The following is a 6,000-nucleotide window of genomic DNA, read 5'->3' on the forward strand; positions in this document are numbered from 1 at the left end:
TACCTCTGTGGGTCTCCCCTTCCTGATCAGAGTCTTGTTGGAAGCCAGATCCCCAACCTGCATTCACTCAGGCAGCCAGGAGGGAGATCTGGGGCAAAGATGGGACTAGTTTGCTCATTGCATTTCCTGATCTGGGTCTCAGGTGCGTAGAATTGGACATTGTTTTTATTTTATTTTTTTTCTGATGACCTCTACCTTTGGATAGGATTGCTCAGTCAATTCCCATATAATGTCACTGTTGATATCATTAGATTTATTTCTGCCCTTTTACATACTATTATGTCTTTTTTGAGGGGGTGGGGACTGGGGATTGAACACAGGGGCACTCATCCACTGAGCCCCATTCCCAGCCCTATTTTGTATTTTATTTAGAGAAAGGGTCTCACCAAATTGCTTATGACCTCACTATGACTGAGGCTGGCTTTGAACTCATGGTCCTCCTGCCTCAGCCTCACAAGCTGCTGTGACTTGAAGTGTGCACCACCATGCCTGGCCCTCTGAACTACATGCCCTGAACTACATCTCTATTGCAAGTTTTATTTTGAGACAGAGTGAAGCTAAATTGCGGAGGCTGCTCTAGCAGGTTACTGATCTATTTTTGTTTGTTTGTTTTGCTATTTGTTAATGAAGGTTTCTGATTTTTTTTTAAGAGAATGAACTCATTATAGAGCTGGGACCTCCTGAGAAACTGAGGCAGTGAAAAGACCCCCTTGAACCCTTGATTCTTGCAATCACATCAGAAAGTTTTCAGACATGTCGCCCTGTAACAGGCATGAACTTCTTGAAGGGGAAGGGGGCATTCTCAAGGGTGAGAGTGGGTCCTCTCAGAAAGCAGAGGGGCCGTGTGCCTCTTCTGCACTCTAGTTTTTTTGGAGTCCCTGGGAGGTTGCCAGAGACTCCTGCCCAGGTACACTTTTTGACTTTTGACAGCAGGGTGACATCATACTTTCAAGTCTCGACTGTCATGGCAACTCTATATCACCTTGGCCCATGCTGAGCCATTCTAACTGGATTCTTATCCAAAGAATTATCCTTTCTTCCAAAATCTGGTCTGTGGAAAGAGTCACAAAATCTGTCCCTGCATAGTCACTTGGGTTCCTCTTAGGGGGTTTCCTGCCTGCATTTCTTATGCAGATCACAGGTAGTTTGCTGTGGAATGTGATATCTCCTGTCCACTTAGGCCAGGCAGAGTTGCAGGTAAATTGCTTTTTAGAAAAGAATGCACGTGCAGGTCAGCACGGCGGGCCCATTTTACAGGATTATTCTCTTAACCGTCTGTTCCCATCATTCTTGTGTGTGTCCCCTAAAAGACTAAGAGGCACAGGTACAGAAAAAGTACAGCTTTTGCTGACAGTCTTTCAGGATGGAACATCTGGTTGAGCAGGCAGGTTGCAGTCAGCATTCTACCCTCTGGTTCAAAACGTCCCCACTTCCCACCCCAGTTCCTCTTTGGCAAAGTACTATGGGGTGCACCAACTTCCAGATCTTCACCTGAGTTTCACTGTGTCTCACTGGACTGTTTAAAGAAGTATGCTGCCTGGCAGAGTGGCACATGCCTGAAATCCCAGTGGTTTGGGAGGTTAATGCAGGAAAACTGCAAGTTGGAAGCCAGCCTCTGCAGCTTAGTGAGGCCCTAAGCAACTTAGTCAGACCCTGTGTAAAAGTAAAAAAGAGCTGGAAGTTTGGCTCAGTGCTTAGGCAGCGCTCAGTTAAATCCCTGGTATCAAAACCCCCACATATTTGTATATAAAGCAATACACCATTAGTTGTCCCCAACTCCTTTTGTCCTTTTGTGCCAGGAAAGTCTTCTTGGATTGAGTGCATCTTGGACCTAGACACTTTTGACTTTACCTAAATCAACACTGTTTTTTTCTCTCTTGGTCAGGGTGACCCCTCCCCTACCTCCTGTGGGTCCAGGGTGGTTCAGGTGCATGGACTCGGGATCTGCCACATCCACAGTCTGAGGCTGTACACGTGACTCTCCATTTTGCTCTACTTGCCCTCAGGCTGCCTTTCTTATGTCTCAATTCTACATTTAAGGCAAAATACTATATTCTCATACCCATCCATGTTTGGTATTTTATTTAGAGTAAGGCTCTCATTGAGTTGCTTAGCACCTCATTTTTGCTGATGGCTAGATTCAAACTAGCAATCCTCCTGTCTTGGCCTCCTCAGCCTCTGGGATTACAAGCATGAACAACCATGCTTGGTCTAACCTTCTTATTTATCAATTTCTTCATTTGATTGGTAGTAGGTTGGAGTCACCATCTGGAGTTATTCTCTTAGGCCCATTACAGTTATGCTCACACCCACCTTTTTTGAACCACAATAAAAGGGATGCTCAGTGGCAAAGTGCCCCTGCCCTCAATTCAATCTCTACCATGGGGGACAATAAAGGCACCTGTAATTCAATTCTCAGCCCTGGGCAGCTATGTGTCCACTTTTCCACACCTGTGGGAATATGACTTTTTACACAATAGCCCCCCTTGGCCTTGGGCAATATTGTTAGGTAGAATGAACTTGGGCCAGTGAGCAGGATGTGATAGACTTCACAAAGCCCAACTTAAGAGTAGAGAATAAAATTGTACTTAATTTCCAAGAGGGGGATAGACATGACAGGCAGTATTGGCCCCAAGTGGCAATTTTTTATGGTTTATATGCAAGGTTAATAGGCCCATTTGGGCAGGGTTTTCGTTTCTTTCTGGTTTGACTATCAGTTAAAACCCAGGAAGCTGAGAGCAATGGGTCAGCTTCTGGGGGTATGTTGCTTCCTAGGGCTTGTGGCGTTTCTCGAAAATCTTGACATGGAAAGAATACACTGGAGGGGGACTTCCTCCTGACGAAGTGAGGTCAGTCTGTGCAATAGAGTGATATGCGTCAAGGGTGCAAGAGAGTGTGAGCTCACAGACATGTTATAAGACCACAGATGCCTGAAGCTTAAATCCTACAGATAATACTAAATCCTAGATACAATTTCCCCTATCCATACATGCCTATGATTACCCTTTCTATAAAATCTCAAAGTCCTTGTCAGCATCTGAAGACAGGGTAAGGACAGGGTTTCCTTGTCTTCCTGGTGTAGCTGCCCTGGTGAAAGTTTATTTCCTGCTTTGCATCATAACCTTTTCTGTTTGGTTTTGGGTGAACACCTGACCAGACCTTTGGGATCACCAGAGTCACATCTCTGCAGAAGACTTCCTAACTGTCGAAGTAGAACATCTACACTAAACAAAAAGCACCCATTTTATTTCCACAGCACATTGCTGCCCTAGAGGATTACCCTCCTTCCTCCCCCACCCTTTCTGTTGAGGATGGAACCCTGAGCATCAGAGCCAAATCCCAATTGCTTCCTTTCATAGCTCAGGAACCTCCTCAAAGCAACAGAGGCCAGGAGGTGATGAGAATTACTAAATAGTTTTCAAATTGTTTTCATTTTTATATATTATATATGGGTCATATATATGATATCTTTAAATAGTGTTTCAAAAATTTGGAGACTGTGTCTTTCTAAGTTGCTTGAGGTCACATCAGCTTGGGGAAATATATATATATATATATATATATATATATATATATATATATATATATATATATATATATATATATATTTTATATATATTATATATAATATATATTATATATATAATATATATATATAATATATATATGTATATATATATATATATATATATATATATATAATATTCTGATTAGATGTACTTGGTGTGAGAAATATATATATATATATATATATATATATATATATATATATATATATATATATAATATATAAAATATGTATAAAATATATTATATAAAATATCTATTTTATATATAGAATATATTATATAAAATATACAATATATATTTTATAAATTATGTATAATATATATTTTATATAGACAATATGTATAAATATATAATATATATAAAATAAAATATCATTCTTTCTTTTTAAGGTACTGGGGAATGAACCCAATGGGGCTTGCCCCGGACCTCTGAGCTCCGTCCCCACCCTTTTCATTTTATTTTAAGAGAGGATCTCAGTCTTTGCAGGTGCTGACCTGACCTTGGGCTCCTCCTGCCTCAGCCTCCTGGAGAAGCTGTGCTTTGTTTTTGTGTTGAGGTTAAACCCAGGGCCTGGCCATGCTTGGAAAGCACTCTATGGCTGAAGCCTAGCTCATTGCCAGGTGTCACCTCTGTCCCAGAGGCTAAGCCAAGGCTTCTCACCTGGATTAGCTCCCAGCACAGCCAGGAAGCTCCAGCTGAAAAGGGCTTTGGCCAAGAATCTGTCACTCTACCCAATTTCAAACAGTGATTGGATGATATTAGCTGTCAGTCACTATACAGAGGCGGGCCTGGAGGCCATCCATCAGGGTGGTTGGGGGGAATTGTCCAATAAGGGTGCAGAGGCAGGGGAAGGGCAGGCTTCTGCAATCTCACAGGCTTTTCTTCCTCACCGACTGGGCTACTCCTTCTCCAGGTCCCATGTTCTCTGCTCCAGGGACTCAGGTTTATTTACTTCTTTATTAGGTAAACTTTGTTTTTATAAGCAATTTTAGGCTTACATACTTCATTAGTCAGTGTTCTTTAGAGGAAAAGTATCAAGAGGAAGTATGATTATCAAAGGGGATTCATTAGATTGGCCTACTTGACCCGAAAGTGGATGTCCACAGTGGCCATCTTCAGGCTGGAGAGCTTGAGAAGTAGTAGCTGCAGAGTCCCAGAGGCTGAAGCCTCAGAACAAGAGGGATCAATGGTGCTGCCCTAGTCCAGACCAAAGATTCTGGAAACTCACTAGAGAATCACTGGCAGAGTCCACTTTGGGAGAGTGAAGAATTTTGTTCCACCCAAGACACCATCCTATTGGATGGTGCTACCTAGCTTAAGGAGGTTCTCCAGTTTGGCTCACTATCCCATATGCCAATCATTTGTAGACACACAATCATGGACACACCCAGAAGCTCATTAATCATTGGCATCTTTTAATCCAGTCAAGGTGACAATTAAATGTGCCATTACACATAGTATCTAATACCCCTTCTCTCCAGCTGATAGTCTCCACTGTTTTCAACATACTGCATTGGTGTAGGGTGTTTGTTAGTTACTAAACCAGTGTTGAATATTTGATAAAGAGAATGGATGAAGCAACATGTTAGGATAAGCCAAAGTTCATCCTTTACCTTAGGGTTCCTGGTCTGTGTGATGTGATTGTGTGTGTCACGTCGTATACAAGATAATGTCATACAGAAGAGTTTCACTGCTCCTGGAATCCTGTGTTCCACCTGTTCATCACTCCTCCTCATTCCTTCCTCCCTCTCTGCTCCCTAAGTCCCAGGCACCCATCAGTTCTGCTAGTGCATCTATAATGTTTTCTTTTCCAGAATGTTCTTGACTTGGAATCTTACTGCACTTGGCCATTTCAAAGTGGCTTCTCTCACTTACCAGTCTGCCTTTAAGGGTGCTGTATATTTCCAGGCAGCAGAGCTCATTTTCTGGGTGATGTTCATTTGTGTGGTTAAACTGCAGCTTGTACATTCAGTATTGAAAGGTGCATCTTCCTTGCATCCAGCTTTGGGCAGTTCTGGATATGGCTGCTGTAGTCACTGAAATAATTTTTACATCATTTGCATAGACACCTGGAGTGTGATGACTCAATTGTACAGTTTTTTTGCATTTATGATTAAATTTTTCATTTATGATTATGAGCATCATTCATAGTTTTCTTTTCTATTTAATACTTTTCTTTATTTAATTTATGCTTCAGGAAGACTTAGGAGGTGTTAACTGAGCTTCTATGTTCTGGAAAAAAAGTAGAAAATTGGTGGCAGTTCTTATGTGTCTCATGGAAGCCTGTTTGAGATGTCAGAGCCTTGCCTTGCCTTTTTGGGAAGAAATTAGTTACTGAGTCTGTCTTTTTCAGCAGCCATGGGCTCATCTATTTTGTGTATTTCCCCCTGTGTGTAAGTTTTAGGAGATTGTCTCTCTCAAAGAAATGGT

The 6,000-nt window shown here is 41.8% G+C and overlaps 1 pseudogene; it reads right to left on the minus strand.

Moving 5' to 3' along the window:
• The window catches only part of LOC114079718 (arylsulfatase D-like), a 29,649-nt pseudogene extending 24,111 nt beyond the window's left edge, over positions 1–5,538 (minus strand).
• Positions 5,539–6,000: the final 462 nt, after the last annotated feature.

The sequence above is a fragment of the Marmota flaviventris genome, chromosome 20, assembly GCF_047511675.1.
Source record: "Marmota flaviventris isolate mMarFla1 chromosome 20, mMarFla1.hap1, whole genome shotgun sequence".
In the NCBI taxonomy this organism is placed as follows: domain Eukaryota; kingdom Metazoa; phylum Chordata; class Mammalia; order Rodentia; family Sciuridae; genus Marmota; species Marmota flaviventris.